General features: G+C 45.7%; 1 pseudogene; it reads right to left on the bottom strand.

Moving 5' to 3' along the window:
• Positions 1-421: 421 nt before the first annotated feature.
• The window catches only part of LOC139395223 (noelin-2 pseudogene), a 19,866-nt pseudogene continuing 1,552 nt past the window's right edge, over positions 422-18,735 (bottom strand).

The raw sequence follows: 18,735 nt of genomic DNA, 5'->3' as shown, positions 1-18,735 counted from the left end.
TCCTTCTCCTCCTCTCTCTCTATAGAGTCCATCAGTCCTCCTTCTCCTCCTCCCCTCCTCTTCTTCCTATCAAGATATAGTCATCAGTCTCTCACCCACTCCCCTCCCACTCCTCCTCCTCCTCCTCCTCCTCCTCCTCCTCCTCCTCTCTCTCTATAGAGATATAGTCAATCAGTCCTCCTTCTCCTCCTCTCTCTCTAGAGATAAAGTCCATCAGTCCTCCTTCTCCTCCTCTCTCTCTATAGATAGAGTCCATCAGTCCTCCTTCTCCTCCTCCCCTCCTCTTCTTCCTCTCAAGATATCAGTCTCTCACCCACTCCCCTCCCACTCCTCCTCCTCCTCCTCCTCCTCCTCTCTCTGTATAGAGATATAGTCCGTCAGTCTCTCTCCTCTCCTCTCCCTCCTCCCCTCCTCTCCTCCTCTATCCATCGCTCTGTATAACATGAAACAGGGTCACGTTATAGATGACCTGATGTCCATTGTTCCATGTGTAGAGGGCCCTCTCTCTGGGGTTGTAGTCCATCATGGAGATGTGAGAGTACTGGTTGTGGAAGGGGATGTCTGTGTACTCATAGCTGGAGGAGTTGGTGTGGTAAGCAAAGTGGACCTTAGCTCCGGCCAGATGGGAGTTGGTGACGTACAGGGTACCACAGATCATGAAGGTCTCCCCTGCACTGCGTTTAGGAAACCCTGTGTCCCAACTCTGGAGAATGTCGAGAGAACGAGGATCCAACCGACTGACCTGGAGAGAGGGAGGGAGGGGGTGAGGGAGGGAGGGAGGGAGGGAGGGAGGAAGGAAGGAAGGAAGGAAGGAAGGAAGGAAGGAAGGGAGGGAGGGAGGGAACGACGGGGTGAGGGAGGGAGGGGGTGAGGGAGGGAGGGATGGAGGGAGGGAGGGAACAACGGGGTGAGGGAGGGAGGGGGTGAGGGAGGGAGGGATGGAGGGAGGGGGTGAGGGGAGGGGGTGATGGGGGAGAGAGGAAGGGAGGGAACGAGTGGGTGAGGGAGGGAGGGAGGGAACGAGGGGGTGAGGGAGGGAGGGAGGGAGGGAGGGAACGAGTGGGTGAGGGAGGGAGGGGGTGATGGGGGGAGGGAGGAAGGGAGGGAGGGAACGAGGGGGTGAGGGAGGGAGGGAGATAAAGGAGAGAGAGATGTGACCTTCGACACACACACATCCTCCCTACCAGTATGTTAGAGATGTAGACTACCTACCAGTACGTTAGAGATGTAGACTAGCTACCAGTATGATAGAGGTGTAGACTACCTACCAGTATGTTAGAGGTGTAGACATCCTACCAGTATGTTAGAGGTGTAGACTACCTACCAGTATGTTAGAGGTGTAGACTACCTACCAGTATGTTAGAGGTGTAGACTACCTACCAGTATGTTAGAGGTGTAGACTACCTACCAGTATGTTAGAGGTGTAGACTACCTACCAGTATGTTGGAGATGTAGACTACCTACCAGTATGTTAGAGGTGTAGACTACCTACCAGTATGTTAGAGGTGTAGACTACCTACCAGTATGTTGGAGGAGTAGACTACCTACCAGTATGTTGGAGATGTAGACTACCTACCAGTATGTTCCCAGCGTTAGGTATGGAGGTGTAGGCTACCTACCAGTATGTTGGAGATGTAGACTACCTACCAGTATGTTAGAGGTGTAGACTACCTACCAGTATGTTAGAGGTGTAGACTACCTACCAGTATGTTGGAGATGTAGACTACCTACCAGTATGTTAGAGGTGTAGACTACCTACCAGTATGTTAGAGGTGTAGACTACCTACCAGTATGTTGGAGGTGTAGACTACCTACCAGTATGTTAGAGGTGTAGACTACCTACCAGTATGTTGGAGGTGTAGACTACCTACCAGTATGTTAGAGGTGTAGACTACCTACCAGTATGTTCCCAGCGTTAGGTATGGAGGTGTAGACTACCTACCAATATGTTAGAGATGTAGACTACCTACCAGTATGTTGGAGGTGTAGACTACCTACCAGTATGTTAGAGATGTAGACTACCTACCAGTATGTTGGAGGTGTAGACTACCTACCAGTATGTTAGAGGTGTAGACTACCTACCAGTATGTTAGAGATGTAGACTACCTACCAGTATGTTGGAGGTGTAGACTACCTACCAGTATGTTAGAGGTGTAGACTACCTACCAGTATGTTAGAGATGTAGACTACCTACCAGTATGTTAGAGGTGTAGACTACCTACCAATATGTTGGAGGTGTAGACTACCTACCAGTATGTTAGAGATGTAGACTACCTACCAGTATGTTAGAGATGTAGACTACCTACCAGTATGTTAGAGGTGTAGACTACCTACCAATATGTTGGAGGTGTAGACTACCTACCAGTATGTTAGAGATGTAGACTACCTACCAGTATGTTAGAGATGTAGACTACCTACCAGTATGTTAGAGGTGTAGACTACCTACCAGTATGTTAGAGGTGTAGACTACCTACCAGTATGTTAGAGATGTAGACTACCTACCAGTATGTTAGAGATGTAGACTACCTACCAGTATGTTAGAGGTGTAGACTACCTACCAGTATGTTGGAGGTGTAGACTACCTACCAGTATGTTGGAGGTGTAGACTACCTACCAGTATGTTAGAGATGTAGACTACCTACCAGTATGTTAGAGATGTAGACTACCTACCAGTATGTTAGAGGTGTAGACTACCTACCAGTATGTTAGAGGTGTAGACTACCTACCAGTATGTTAGAGGTGTAGACTACCTACCAATATGTTAGAGGTGTAGACTACCTACCAGTATGTTAGAGATGTAGACTACCTACCAGTATGTTAGAGATGTAGACTACCTACCAGTATGTTAGAGGTGTAGACTACCTACCAGTATGTTCCCAGCGTTAGGTATGGAGGTGTAGACCACCTACCAGTACGTTAGAGATGTAGACTACCTACCAGTATGTTAGAGATGTAGACTACCTACCAGTACGTTAGAGATGTAGACTACCTACCAGTATGTTAGAGGTGTAGACTACCTACCAGTATGTTCCCAGCGTTAGGTATGGAGGTGTAGACTACCTACCAGTATGTTGGAGGTGTAGACTACCTACCAGTATGTTGGAGGTGTAGACTACCTACCAGTATGTTAGATGTGTAGACCTACCAGTATGTTCCCAGCGTTAGGTATGGAGGTGTAGACCACCTACCAGTAAGTTAGAGATGTAGACTACCTACCAGTATGTTAGAGATGTAGACTACCTACCAGTACAATAGAGATGTAGACTACCTACCAGTATGTTAGAGGTGTAGACTACCTACCAGTATGTTCCCAGCGTTAGGTATGGAGGTGTAGACTACCTACCAGTATGTTGGAGGTGTAGACTACCTACCAGTATGTTGGAGGTGTAGACTACCTACCAGTATGTTAGAGGTGTAGACCTACCAGTATGTTCCCAGCGTTAGGTATGGAGGTGTAGACTGCCTACCAGTATGTTGGAGGTGTAGACTACCTACCAGTATGTTGGAGGTGTAGACTACCTACCAGTATGTTGGAGGTGTAGACTACCTACCAGTATGTTAGAGGTGTAGACCACCTACCAGTATGTTAGAGGAGTAGACTACCTACCAGTACGTTAGAGATGTAGACTACCTACCAGTATGTTGGAGGTGTAGACTACCTACCAGTATGTTGGAGGTGTAGACTACCTACCAGTATGTTAGAGGTGTAGACCACCTACCAGTATGTTAGAGGAGTAGACTACCTACCAGTATGTTAGAGGTGTAGACTACCTACCAGTATGTTAGAGGTGTAGACTACCTACCAGTATGTTCCCAGCGTTAGGTATGGAGGTGTAGACCACCTACCAGTATGTTAGAGATGTAGACTACCTACCAGTATGTTAGAGGTGTAGACAACCTACCAGTATGTTAGAGGTGTAGACTACCTACCAGTATGTTCCCAGCGTTAGGTATGGAGGTGTAGACTACCTACCAGTAGAGGTGTAGACTACCTACCAGTATGTTGGAGGTGTAGACTACCTACCAGTATGTTAGAGATGTAGACTACCTACCAGTACGTTAGAGATGTAGACTACCTACCAGTATGTTAGAGATGTAGACTACCTACCAGTATGTTAGAGGTGTAGACCACCTACCAGTACGTTAGAGATGTAGACTACCTACCAGTATGTTGGAGGTGTAGACTACCTACCAGTATGTTAGAGGTGTAGACCACCTACCAGTATGTTAGAGGAGTAGACTACCTACCAGTACGTTAGAGATGTAGACATACCAGTATGTTCCCAGCGTTAGGTATGGAGGTGTAGACTGCCTACCAGTATGTTGGAGGTGTAGACTACCTACCAGTATGTTGGAGGTGTAGACTACCTACCAGTATGTTGGAGGTGTAGACTACCTACCAGTATGTTGGAGGTGTAGACTACCTACCAGTATGTTAGAGGTGTAGACTACCTACCAGTATGTTGGAGGTGTAGACTACCTACCAGTATGTTAGAGGTGTAGACCACCTACCAGTATGTTAGAGGAGTAGACTACCTACCAGTATGTTAGAGATGTAGAATACCTACCAGTACATTAGAGATGTAGACTACCTACCAGTACGTTAGAGATGTAGACTACCTACCAGTATGTTAGAGGTGTAGACCACCTACCAGTATGTTCCCAGCGTTAGATATGGAGGTGTAGACCACCTACCAGTATGTTGGAGGTGTAGACTACCTACCAGTATGTTAGAGATGCAGACTACCTACCAGTACGTTAGAGATGTAGACTACCTACCAGTATGTTAGAGATGTAGACTACCTACCAGTACGTTAGAGATGTAGACTACCTACCAGTATGTTAGAGGTGTAGACTGCCTACCAGTATGTTCCCAGCGTTAGGTATGGAGGTGTAGACTACCTACCAGTAGAGGTGTAGACTACCTACCAGTATGTTAGAGGTGTAGACCACCTACCAGTATGTTCCCAGCGTTAGATATGGAGATGTAGACTACCTACCAGTATGTTGGAGTTGTAGATTACCTACCAGTATGTTAGAGATGTAGACCACCTACCAGTATGTTGGAGGTGTAGACTACCTACCAGTATGTTGGAGGTGTAGACTACCTACCAATATGTTAGAGATGTAGACTACCTACCAGTATGTTAGAGGTGTAGACTACCTACCAGTATGTTAGAGGTGTAGACTACCTACCAGTATGTTGGAGGTGTAGACTACCTACCAATATGTTAGAGATGTAGACTACCTACCAGTATGTTAGAGGTGTAGACTACCTACCAGTATGTTGGAGATGTAGACTACCTACCAGTATGTTGGAGGTGTAGACTACCTACCAGTATGTTGGAGGAGTAGACTACCTACCAGTATGTTGGAGGAGTAGACTACCTACCAGTATGTTGGAGGTGTAGACTACCTACCAGTATGTTGGAGGAGTAGACTACCTACCAGTATGTTGGAGGTGTAGACTACCTACCAGTATGTTCCCAGCGTTAGGTATGGAGGTGTAGACCACCTACCAGTATGTTAGAGGTGTAGACTACCTACCAGTATGTTGGAGGAGTAGACTACCTACCAGTATGTTGGAGGAGTAAACTACCTACCAATATGTTGGAGGTGTAGACTACCTACCAGTATGTTGGAGGAGTAGACTACCTACCAGTATGTTGGAGGTGTAGACTACCTACCAGTATGTTAGAGGTGTAGACTACCTACCAATATGTTGGAGGTGTAGACTACCTACCAGTATGTTAGAGGTGTAGACTACCTACCAGTATGTTGGAGGTGTAGACTACCTACCAGTATGTTGGAGGTGTAGACTACCTACCAGTATGTTAGAGATGTAGACTACCTACCAGTATGTTCCCAGCGTTAGGTATGGAGGTGTAGACTACCTACCAGTATGTTAGAGATGTAGACTACCTACCAGTATGTTGGAGGTGTAGACTACCTACCAGTATGTTAGAGGTGTAGACTACCTACCAGTATGTTAGAGATGTAGACTACCTACCAGTATGTTAGAGGTGTAGACTACCTACCAGTATGTTAGAGGTGTAGACTACCTACCAGTATGTTCCCAGCGTTAGGTATGGAGGTGTAGACTACCTACCAGTAGAGGTGTAGACTACCTACCAGTATGTTGGAGGTGTAGACTACCTACCAGTATGTTAGAGATGTAGACTACCTACCAGTACGTTAGAGATGTAGACTACCTACCAGTATGTTAGAGGTGTAGACTACCTACCAGTATGTTAGAGGTGTAGACCACCTACCAGTACGTTAGAGATGTAGACTACCTACCAGTATGTTGGAGGTGTAGACTACCTACCAGTATGTTAGAGGTGTAGACCACCTACCAGTATGTTAGAGGAGTAGACTACCTACCAGTACGTTAGAGATGTAGACATACCAGTATGTTCCCAGCGTTAGGTATGGAGGTGTAGACTGCCTATCAGTATGTTGGAGGTGTAGACTACCTACCAGTATGTTGGAGGTGTAGACTACCTACCAGTATGTTGGAGGTGTAGACTACCTACCAGTATGTTAGAGGTGTAGACCACCTACCAGTATGTTAGAGGAGTAGACTACCTACCAGTACGTTAGAGATGTAGACTACCTACCAGTATGTTAGAGGTGTAGACTACCTACCAGTATGTTGGAGGTGTAGACTACCTACCAGTATGTTAGAGGTGTAGACCACCTACCAGTATGTTAGAGGAGTAGACTACCTACCAGTATGTTCCCAGCGTTAGGTATGGAGGTGTAGACTACCTACCAGTAGAGGTGTAGACTACCTACCAGTATGTTGGAGGTGTAGACTACCTACCAGTATGTTAGAGATGTAGACTACCTACCAGTACGTTAGAGATGTAGACTACCTACCAGTATGTTAGAGATGTAGACTACCTACCAGTACGTTAGAGATGTAGACTACCTACCAGTACGTTAGAGATGTAGACTACCTACCAGTATGTTAGAGATGTAGACTACCTACCAGTACGTTAGAGATGTAGACTACCTACCAGTATGTTAGAGGTGTAGACTACCTACCAGTATGTTCCCAGCGTTAGGTATGGAGGTGTAGACTACCTACCAGTAGAGGTGTAGACTACCTACCAGTATGTTGGAGGTGTAGACTACCTACCAGTATGTTAGAGATGTAGACTACCTACCAGTACGTTAGAGATGTAGACTACCTACCAGTATGTTAGAGATGTAGACTACCTACCAGTACATTAGAGATGTAGACTACCTACCAGTATGTTAGAGATGTAGACTACCTACCAGTATGTTGGAGGTGTAGACTACCTACCAATATGTTAGAGATGTAGACTACCTACCAGTATGTTGGAGGTGTAGACTACCTACCAGTATGTTAGAGATGTAGACTACCTACCAGTATGTTGGAGGTGTAGACTACCTACCAGTATGTTAGAGGTGTAGACTACCTACCAGTATGTTAGAGATGTAGACTACCTACCAGTATGTTGGAGGTGTAGACTACCTACCAGTATGTTAGAGGTGTAGACTACCTACCAGTATGTTAGAGATGTAGACTACCTACCAGTATGTTAGAGGTGTAGACTACCTACCAATATGTTGGAGGTGTAGACTACCTACCAGTATGTTAGAGATGTAGACTACCTACCAGTATGTTAGAGATGTAGACTACCTACCAGTATGTTAGAGGTGTAGACTACCTACCAGTATGTTAGAGGTGTAGACTACCTACCAATATGTTAGAGGTGTAGACTACCTACCAGAATGTTAGAGATGTAGACTACCTACCAGTATGTTAGAGATGTAGACTACCTACCAGTATGTTAGAGGTGTAGACTACCTACCAGTATGTTCCCAGCGTTAGGTATGGAGGTGTAGACCACCTACCAGTACGTTAGAGATGTAGACTACCTACCAGTATGTTAGAGATGTAGACTACCTACCAGTACGTTAGAGATGTAGACTACCTACCAGTATGTTAGAGGTGTAGACTACCTACCAGTATGTTCCCAGCGTTAGGTATGGAGGTGTAGACTACCTACCAGTATGTTGGAGGTGTAGACTACCTACCAGTATGTTGGAGGTGTAGACTACCTACCAGTATGTTAGAGGTGTAGACCTACCAGTATGTTCCCAGCGTTAGGTATGGAGGTGTAGACCACCTACCAGTAAGTTAGAGATGTAGACTACCTACCAGTATGTTAGAGATGTAGACTACCTACCAGTACAATAGAGATGTAGACTACCTACCAGTATGTTAGAGGTGTAGACTACCTACCAGTATGTTCCCAGCGTTAGGTATGGAGGTGTAGACTACCTACCAGTATGTTGGAGGTGTAGACTACCTACCAGTATGTTGGAGGTGTAGACTACCTACCAGTATGTTAGAGGTGTAGACCTACCAGTATGTTCCCAGCGTTAGGTATGGAGGTGTAGACTGCCTACCAGTATGTTGGAGGTGTAGACTACCTACCAGTATGTTGGAGGTGTAGACTACCTACCAGTATGTTGGAGGTGTAGACTACCTACCAGTATGTTAGAGGTGTAGACCACCTACCAGTATGTTAGAGGAGTAGACTACCTACCAGTACGTTAGAGATGTAGACTACCTACCAGTATGTTGGAGGTGTAGACTACCTACCAGTATGTTGGAGGTGTAGACTACCTACCAGTATGTTAGAGGTGTAGACCACCTACCAGTATGTTAGAGGAGTAGACTACCTACCAGTATGTTAGAGGTGTAGACTACCTACCAGTATGTTAGAGGTGTAGACTACCTACCAGTATGTTCCCAGCGTTAGGTATGGAGGTGTAGACCACCTACCAGTATGTTAGAGATGTAGACTACCTACCAGTATGTTAGAGGTGTAGACAACCTACCAGTATGTTAGAGGTGTAGACTACCTACCAGTATGTTCCCAGCGTTAGGTATGGAGGTGTAGACTACCTACCAGTAGAGGTGTAGACTACCTACCAGTATGTTGGAGGTGTAGACTACCTACCAGTATGTTAGAGATGTAGACTACCTACCAGTACGTTAGAGATGTAGACTACCTACCAGTATGTTAGAGATGTAGACTACCTACCAGTATGTTAGAGGTGTAGACCACCTACCAGTACGTTAGAGATGTAGACTACCTACCAGTATGTTGGAGGTGTAGACTACCTACCAGTATGTTAGAGGTGTAGACAACCTACCAGTATGTTAGAGGAGTAGACTACCTACCAGTACGTTAGAGATGTAGACATACCAGTATGTTCCCAGCGTTAGGTATGGAGGTGTAGACTGCCTACCAGTATGTTGGAGGTGTAGACTACCTACCAGTATGTTGGAGGTGTAGACTACCTACCAGTATGTTGGAGGTGTAGACTACCTACCAGTATGTTGGAGGTGTAGACTACCTACCAGTATGTTAGAGGTGTAGACTACCTAACAGTATGTTGGAGGTGTAGACTACCTACCAGTATGTTAGAGGTGTAGACCACCTACCAGTATGTTAGAGGAGTAGACTACCTACCAGTATGTTAGAGATGTAGAATACCTACCAGTACATTAGAGATGTAGACTACCTACCAGTACGTTAGAGATGTAGACTACCTACCAGTATGTTAGAGGTGTAGACCACCTACCAGTATGTTCCCAGCGTTAGATATGGAGGTGTAGACCACCTACCAGTATGTTGGAGGTGTAGACTACCTACCAGTATGTTAGAGATGCAGACTACCTACCAGTACGTTAGAGATGTAGACTACCTACCAGTATGTTAGAGATGTAGACTACCTACCAGTACGTTAGAGATGTAGACTACCTACCAGTATGTTAGAGGTGTAGACGGCCTACCAGTATGTTCCCAGCGTTAGGTATGGAGGTGTAGACTACCTACCAGTAGAGGTGTAGACTACCTACCAGTATGTTAGAGGTGTAGACCACCTACCAGTATGTTCCCAGCGTTAGATATGGAGATGTAGACTACCTACCAGTATGTTGGAGTTGTAGATTACCTACCAGTATGTTAGAGATGTAGACCACCTACCAGTATGTTGGAGGTGTAGACTACCTACCAGTATGTTGGAGGTGTAGACTACCTACCAATATGTTAGAGATGTAGACTACCTACCAGTATGTTAGAGGTGTAGACTACCTACCAGTATGTTAGAGGTGTAGACTACCTACCAGTATGTTGGAGGTGTAGACTACCTACCAATATGTTAGAGATGTAGACTACCTACCAGTATGTTAGAGGTGTAGACTACCTACCAGTATGTTGGAGATGTAGACTACCTACCAGTATGTTGGAGGTGTAGACTACCTACCAGTATGTTGGAGGAGTAGACTACCTACCAGTATGTTGGAGGAGTAGACTACCTACCAGTATGTTGGAGGTGTAGACTACCTACCAGTATGTTGGAGGAGTAGACTACCTACCAGTATGTTGGAGGTGTAGACTACCTACCAGTATGTTCCCAGCGTTAGGTATGGAGGTGTAGACCACCTACCAGTATGTTAGAGGTGTAGACTACCTACCAGTATGTTGGAGGTGTAGACTACCTACCAATATGTTAGAGATGTAGACTACCTACCAGTATGTTAGAGGTGTAGACTACCTACCAGTATGTTAGAGGTGTAGACTACCTACCAGTATGTTGGAGGTGTAGACTACCTACCAATATGTTAGAGATGTAGACTACCTACCAGTATGTTAGAGGTGTAGACTACCTACCAGTATGTTGGAGGAGTAGACTACCTACCAGTATGTTGGAGGAGTAGACTACCTACCAATATGTTGGAGGTGTAGACTACCTACCAGTATGTTGGAGGAGTAGACTACCTACCAGTATGTTGGAGGTGTAGACTACCTACCAGTATGTTAGAGGTGTAGACTACCTACCAATATGTTGGAGGTGTAGACTACCTACCAGTATGTTAGAGGTGTAGACTACCTACCAGTATGTTGGAGGTGTAGACTACCTACCAGTATGTTGGAGGTGTAGACTACCTACCAGTATGTTAGAGATGTAGACTACCTACCAGTATGTTCCCAGCGTTAGGTATGGAGGTGTAGACTACCTACCAGTATGTTAGAGATGTAGACTACCTACCAGTATGTTGGAGGTGTAGACTACCTACCAGTATGTTAGAGGTGTAGACTACCTACCAGTATGTTAGAGATGTAGACTACCTACCAGTATGTTAGAGGTGTAGACTACCTACCAGTATGTTAGAGGTGTAGACTACCTACCAGTATGTTCCCAGCGTTAGGTATGGAGGTGTAGACTACCTACCAGTAGAGGTGTAGACTACCTACCAGTATGTTGGAGGTGTAGACTACCTACCAGTATGTTAGAGATGTAGACTACCTACCAGTACGTTAGAGATGTAGACTACCTACCAGTATGTTAGAGGTGTAGACTACCTACCAGTATGTTAGAGGTGTAGACCACCTACCAGTACGTTAGAGATGTAGACTACCTACCAGTATGTTGGAGGTGTAGACTACCTACCAGTATGTTAGAGGTGTAGACCACCTACCAGTATGTTAGAGGAGTAGACAACCTACCAGTACGTTAGAGATGTAGACATACCAGTATGTTCCCAGCGTTAGGTATGGAGGTGTAGACTGCCTATCAGTATGTTGGAGGTGTAGACTACCTACCAGTATGTTGGAGGTGTAGACTACCTACCAGTATGTTGGAGGTGTAGACTACCTACCAGTATGTTAGAGGTGTAGACCACCTACCAGTATGTTAGAGGAGTAGACTACCTACCAGTACGTTAGAGATGTAGACTACCTACCAGTATGTTAGAGGTGTAGACTACCTACCAGTATGTTGGAGGTGTAGACTACCTACCAGTATGTTAGAGGTGTAGACCACCTACCAGTATGTTAGAGGAGTAGACTACCTACCAGTATGTTCCCAGCGTTAGGTATGGAGGTGTAGACTACCTACCAGTAGAGGTGTAGACTACCTACCAGTATGTTGGAGGTGTAGACTACCTACCAGTATGTTAGAGATGTAGACTACCTACCAGTACGTTAGAGATGTAGACTACCTACCAGTATGTTAGAGATGTAGACTACCTACCAGTACGTTAGAGATGTAGACTACCTACCAGTACGTTAGAGATGTAGACTACCTACCAGTATGTTAGAGATGTAGACTACCTACCAGTACGTTAGAGATGTAGACTACCTACCAGTATGTTAGAGGTGTAGACTACCTACCAGTATGTTCCCAGCGTTAGGTATGGAGGTGTAGACTACCTACCAGTAGAGGTGTAGACTACCTACCAGTATGTTGGAGGTGTAGACTACCTACCAGTATGTTAGAGATGTAGACTACCTACCAGTACGTTAGAGATGTAGACTACCTACCAGTATGTTAGAGATGTAGACTACCTACCAGTACATTAGAGATGTAGACTACCTACCAGTACGTTAGAGATGTAGACTACCTACCAGTATGTTAGAGGTGTAGACCACCTACCAGTATGTTCCCAGCGTTAGATATGGAGGTGTAGACCACCTACCAGTATGTTGGAGGTGTAGACTACCTACCAGTATGTTAGAGATGCAGACTACCTACCAGTACGTTAGAGATGTAGACTACCTACCAGTATGTTAGAGATGTAGACTACCTACCAGTACGTTAGAGATGTAGACTACCTACCAGTATGTTAGAGGTGTAGACTGCCTACCAGTATGTTCCCAGCGTTAGGTATGGAGGTGTAGACTACCTACCAGTAGAGGTGTAGACTACCTACCAGTATGTTAGAGGTGTAGACCACCTACCAGTATGTTCCCAGCGTTAGATATGGAGATGTAGACTACCTACCAGTATGTTGGAGGTGTAGATTACCTACCAGTATGTTAGAGATGTAGACCACCTACCAGTATGTTGGAGGTGTAGACTACCTACCAGTATGTTGGAGGTGTAGACTACCTACCAATATGTTAGAGATGTAGACTACCTACCAGTATGTTAGAGGTGTAGACTACCTACCAGTATGTTAGAGGTGTAGACTACCTACCAGTATGTTGGAGGTGTAGACTACCTACCAATATGTTAGAGATGTAGACTACCTACCAGTATGTTAGAGGTGTAGACTACCTACCAGTATGTTGGAGATGTAGACTACCTACCAGTATGTTGGAGGTGTAGACTACCTACCAGTATGTTGGAGGAGTAGACTACCTACCAGTATGTTGGAGGAGTAGACTACCTACCAGTATGTTGGAGGTGTAGACTACCTACCAGTATGTTGGAGGAGTAGACTACCTACCAGTATGTTGGAGGTGTAGACTACCTACCAGTATGTTCCCAGCGTTAGGTATGGAGGTGTAGACCACCTACCAGTATGTTAGAGGTGTAGACTACCTACCAGTATGTTGGAGGAGTAGACTACCTACCAGTATGTTGGAGGAGTAGACTACCTACCAATATGTTGGAGGTGTAGACTACCTACCAGTATGTTGGAGGAGTAGACTACCTACCAGTATGTTGGAGGTGTAGACTACCTACCGGTATGTTAGAGGTGTAGACTACCTACCAATATGTTGGAGGTGTAGACTACCTACCAGTATGTTAGAGGTGTAGACTATCTACCAGTATGTTGGAGGTGTAGACTACCTACCAGTATGTTGGAGGTGTAGACTACCTACCAGTATGTTAGAGATGTAGACTACCTACCAGTATGTTCCCAGCGTTAGGTATGGAGGTGTAGACTACCTACCAGTATGTTAGAGATGTAGACTACCTACCAGTATGTTAGAGGTGTAGACTACCTACCAGTATGTTAGAGATGTAGACTACCTACCAGTATGTTAGAGGTGTAGACTACCTACCAGTATGTTAGAGGTGTAGACTACCTACCAGTATGTTAGAGGTGTAGACTACCTACCAGTATGTTAGAGGTGTAGACTACCTACCAGTATGTTGGAGGTGTAGACTACCTACCAGTATGTTGGAGGTGTAGACTACATACCAGTATGTTAGAGGTGTAGACTACCTACCAGTATGTTCCCAGCGTTAGGTATGGAGGTGTAGACTACCTACCAGTATGTTGGAGGTGTAGACTACCTACCAGTATGTTGGAGGTGTAGACTACCTACCAGTATGTTGGAGGTGTAGACTACCTACCAATATGTTGGAGGTGTAGACTACCTACCAGTATGTTAGAGGTGTAGACTACCTACAGGTATGTTGGAGGTGTAGACTACCTACCAGTATGTTGGAGGAGTAGACTACCTACCAGTATGTTGGAGGAGTAGACTACCTACCAGTATGTTGGAGGTGTAGACTACCTACCAGTATGTTCCCAGCGTTAGGTATGGAGGTGTAGACTACCTACCAGTATGTTGGAGGTGTAGACTACCTACCAGTATGTTAGAGGTGTAGACCACCTACCAGTATGTTAGAGATGTAGACTACCTACCAGTATGTTAGAGATGTAGACTACCTACCAGTATGTTAGAGGTGTAGACTACCTACCAGTATGTTAGAGATGTAGACTACCTACCAGTATGTTAGAGGTGTAGACTACCTGCCAGTATGTTAGAGATGTATACTACCTACCAGTATGTTAGAGGTGTAGACTACCTACCAGTATGTTAGAGGTGTAGACTACCTACCAGTATGTTCCCAGCGTTAGGTATGGAGGTGTAGACCACCTACCAGTATGTTAGAGGTGTAGACTACCTACCAGTATGTTGGAGGTGTAGACTACCTACCAGTATGTTGGAGGAGTAGACTACCTACCAGTATGTTGGAGGAGTAGACTACCTACCAGTATGTTGGAGGTGTAGACTACCTACCAGTATGTTGGAGGAGTAGACTACCTACCAGTATGTTGGAGGTGTAGACTACCTACCAGTATGTTAGAGGAGTAGACTACCTACCAGTATGTTAGAGGTGTAGACTACCTACCAGTATGTTCCCAGCGTTAGGTATGGAGGTGTAGACCACCTACCAGTATGTTAGAGGTGTAGACTACCTACCAGTATGTTGGAGGTGTAGACTACCTACCAGTATGTTGGAGGAGTAGACTACCTACCAGTATGTTGGAGGAGTAGACTACCTACCAGTATGTTGGAGGTGTAGACTACCTACCAGTATGTTAGAGGTGTAGACCACCTACCAGTATGTTGGAGGTGTAGACTACCTACCAGTATGTTGGAGGTGTAGACTACCTACCAGTATGTTAGAGGTGTAGACCACCTACCAGTATGTTGGAGGTGTAGACTACCTACCAGTATGTTGGAGGTGTAGACTACCTACCAGTATGTTGGAGGTGTAGACTACCTACCAGTATGTTAGAGGTGTAGACTACCTACCAGTATGTTAGAGATGTAGACTACCTACCAGTATGTTAGAGGTGTAGACTACCTACCAGTATGTTAGAGGAGTAGACTACCTACCAGTACGTTAGAGATGTAGACTACCTACCAGTATGTTAGAGGAGTAGACTACCTACCAGTACGTTAGAGATGTAGACTACCTACCAGTATGTTAGAGGAGTAGACTACCTACCAGTACGTTAGAGATGTAGACTACCTACCAGTATGTTAGAGGAGTAGACTACCTACCAGTATGTTGGAGGAGTAGACTACCTACCAGTATGTTGGAGGTGTAGACTACCTACCAGTATGTTCCCAGCGTTAGGTATGGAGGTGTAGACCACCTACCAGTATGTTAGAGGTGTAGACTACCTACCAGTATGTTGGAGGAGTAGACTACCTACCAGTATGTTGGAGGAGTAGACTACCTACCAATATGTTGGAGGTGTAGACTACCTACCAGTATGTTGGAGGAGTAGACTACCTACCAGTATGTTGGAGGTGTAGACTACCTACCAGTATGTTAGAGGTGTAGACTACCTACCAATATGTTGGAGGTGTAGACTACCTACCAGTATGTTAGAGGTGTAGACTATCTACCAGTATGTTGGAGGTGTAGACTACCTACCAGTATGTTGGAGGTGTAGACTACCTACCAGTATGTTAGAGATGTAGACTACCTACCAGTATGTTCCCAGCGTTAGGTATGGAGGTGTAGACTACCTACCAGTATGTTAGAGATGTAGACTACCTACCAGTATGTTGGAGGTGTAGACTACCTACCAGTATGTTAGAGGTGTAGACTACCTACCAGTATGTTAGAGATGTAGACTACCTACCAGTATGTTAGAGGTGTAGACTACCTACCAGTATGTTAGAGGTGTAGACTACCTACCAGTATGTTAGAGGTGTAGACTACCTACCAGTATGTTAGAGGTGTAGACTACCTACCAGTATGTTGGAGGTGTAGACTACCTACCAGTATGTTGGAGGTGTAGACTACATACCAGTATGTTAGAGGTGTAGACTACCTACCAGTATGTTCCCAGCGTTAGGTATGGAGGTGTAGACTACCTACCAGTATGTTGGAGGTGTAGACTACCTACCAGTATGTTGGAGGTGTAGACTACCTACCAGTATGTTGGAGGTGTAGACTACCTACCAATATGTTGGAGGTGTAGACTACCTACCAGTATGTTAGAGGTGTAGACTACCTACAGGTATGTTGGAGGTGTAGACTACCTACCAGTATGTTGGAGGAGTAGACTACCTACCAGTATGTTGGAGGAGTAGACTACCTACCAGTATGTTGGAGGTGTAGACTACCTACCAGTATGTTCCCAGCGTTAGGTATGGAGGTGTAGACTACCTACCAGTATGTTGGAGGTGTAGACTACCTACCAGTATGTTAGAGGTGTAGACCACCTACCAGTATGTTAGAGATGTAGACTACCTACCAGTATGTTAGAGATGTAGACTACCTACCAGTATGTTAGAGGTGTAGACTACCTACCAGTATGTTAGAGATGTAGACTACCTACCAGTATGTTAGAGGTGTAGACTACCTGCCAGTATGTTAGAGATGTAGACTACCTACCAGTATGTTAGAGGTGTAGACTACCTACCAGTATGTTAGAGGTGTAGACTACCTACCAGTATGTTCCCAGCGTTAGGTATGGAGGTGTAGACCACCTACCAGTATGTTAGAGGTGTAGACTACCTACCAGTATGTTGGAGGTGTAGACTACCTACCAGTATGTTGGAGGAGTAGACTACCTACCAGTATGTTGGAGGAGTAGACTACCTACCAGTATGTTGGAGGTGTAGACTACCTACCAGTATGTTGGAGGAGTAGACTACCTACCAGTATGTTGGAGGTGTAGACTACCTACCAGTATGTTAGAGGAGTAGACTACCTACCAGTATGTTAGAGGTGTAGACTACCTACCAGTATGTTCCCAGCGTTAGGTATGGAGGTGTAGACCACCTACCAGTATGTTAGAGGTGTAGACTACCTACCAGTATGTTGGAGGTGTAGACTACCTACCAGTATGTTGGAGGAGTAGACTACCTACCAGTATGTTGGAGGAGTAGACTACCTACCAGTATGTTGGAGGTGTAGACTACCTACCAGTATGTTAGAGGTGTAGACCACCTACCAGTATGTTGGAGGTGTAGACTACCTACCAGTATGTTGGAGGTGTAGACTACCTACCAGTATGTTAGAGGTGTAGACAACCTACCAGTATGTTGGAGGTGTAGACTACCTACCAGTATGTTGGAGGTGTAGACTACCTACCAGTATGTTGGAGGTGTAGACTACCTACCAGTATGTTAGAGGTGTAGACTACCTACCAGTATGTTAGAGATGTAGACTACCTACCAGTATGTTAGAGGTGTAGACTACCTACCAGTATGTTAGAGGAGTAGACTACCTACCAGTACGTTAGAGATGTAGACTACCTACCAGTATGTTAGAGGAGTAGACTACCTACCAGTACGTTAGAGATGTAGACTACCTACCAGTATGTTAGAGGAGTAGACTACCTACCAGTACGTTAGAGATGTAGACTACCTACCAGTATGTTAGAGGAGTAGACTACCTACCAGTATGTTAGAGATGTAGACTACCTACCAGTATGTTGGAGGTGTAGACTCCCTACCAGTATGTTGGAGGTGTAGACTACCTACCAGTATGTTGGAGATGTAGACTACCTACCAGTATGTTGGAAGTGTAGACTACCTACCAGTATGTTAGAGGTGTAGACTACCTACCAGTATGTTCCCAGCGTTAGGTATGGAGGTGTAGACTGCCCAGAAGCCGGTCTCATCAGCCATCAGGTCTATGTCAGAAGACCCCCCCCAGCTGTAGGGGAAGGTGTTGTTGTAACCTGCTCCACTCAGACTCCTCTGGAGCACCACGTTACGGGATCGGAAGTGGTACTGCACCTACGGGACAGGGGGTCAGAGAGAGGACAGGGGGTCAGAGAGAGGACAGGGGGTCAGAGAGAGAGGACATGGGGTCAGAGAGAGGACAGGGGGTCAAAGAGAGAGGACGGGGGGTCAGAGAGAGGACAGGGGGTCAGAGGACAGGGGGTCAGAGAGAGGACAGGGGGTCAGAGAGAGGACAGGGGGTCAGAGAGAGGACAGGGGGTCAGAGAGAGGACAGGGGGTCAGAGAGAGGACAGGGGGTTAGAGAGAGGACAGGGGGTCAGAGAGAAAGGACAGGGGGTCAGAGAAAGGACAGGGGGTCAGAGAGAAAGGACAGTGGGTCCGAGAGAGGACAGGGGGTCCGAGGGAGAGGACAGGGGGCCAGAGAGAGGACAGGGGGTCAGAGAGAGAGGACAGGGGGTCAGAGAGAGGACAGGGGGTCAGAGAGAGGACAGGTGATCAGAGAGAG

Source organism: Oncorhynchus clarkii, unplaced genomic scaffold (genome assembly GCF_045791955.1).
Source record: "Oncorhynchus clarkii lewisi isolate Uvic-CL-2024 unplaced genomic scaffold, UVic_Ocla_1.0 unplaced_contig_14128_pilon_pilon, whole genome shotgun sequence".
NCBI classification, from domain to species: Eukaryota; Metazoa; Chordata; class Actinopteri; order Salmoniformes; family Salmonidae; genus Oncorhynchus; species Oncorhynchus clarkii.
The sequence above is the reverse complement of the archived record's forward strand: the minus strand, read 5'-3'. Positions and strand labels throughout refer to the sequence as shown.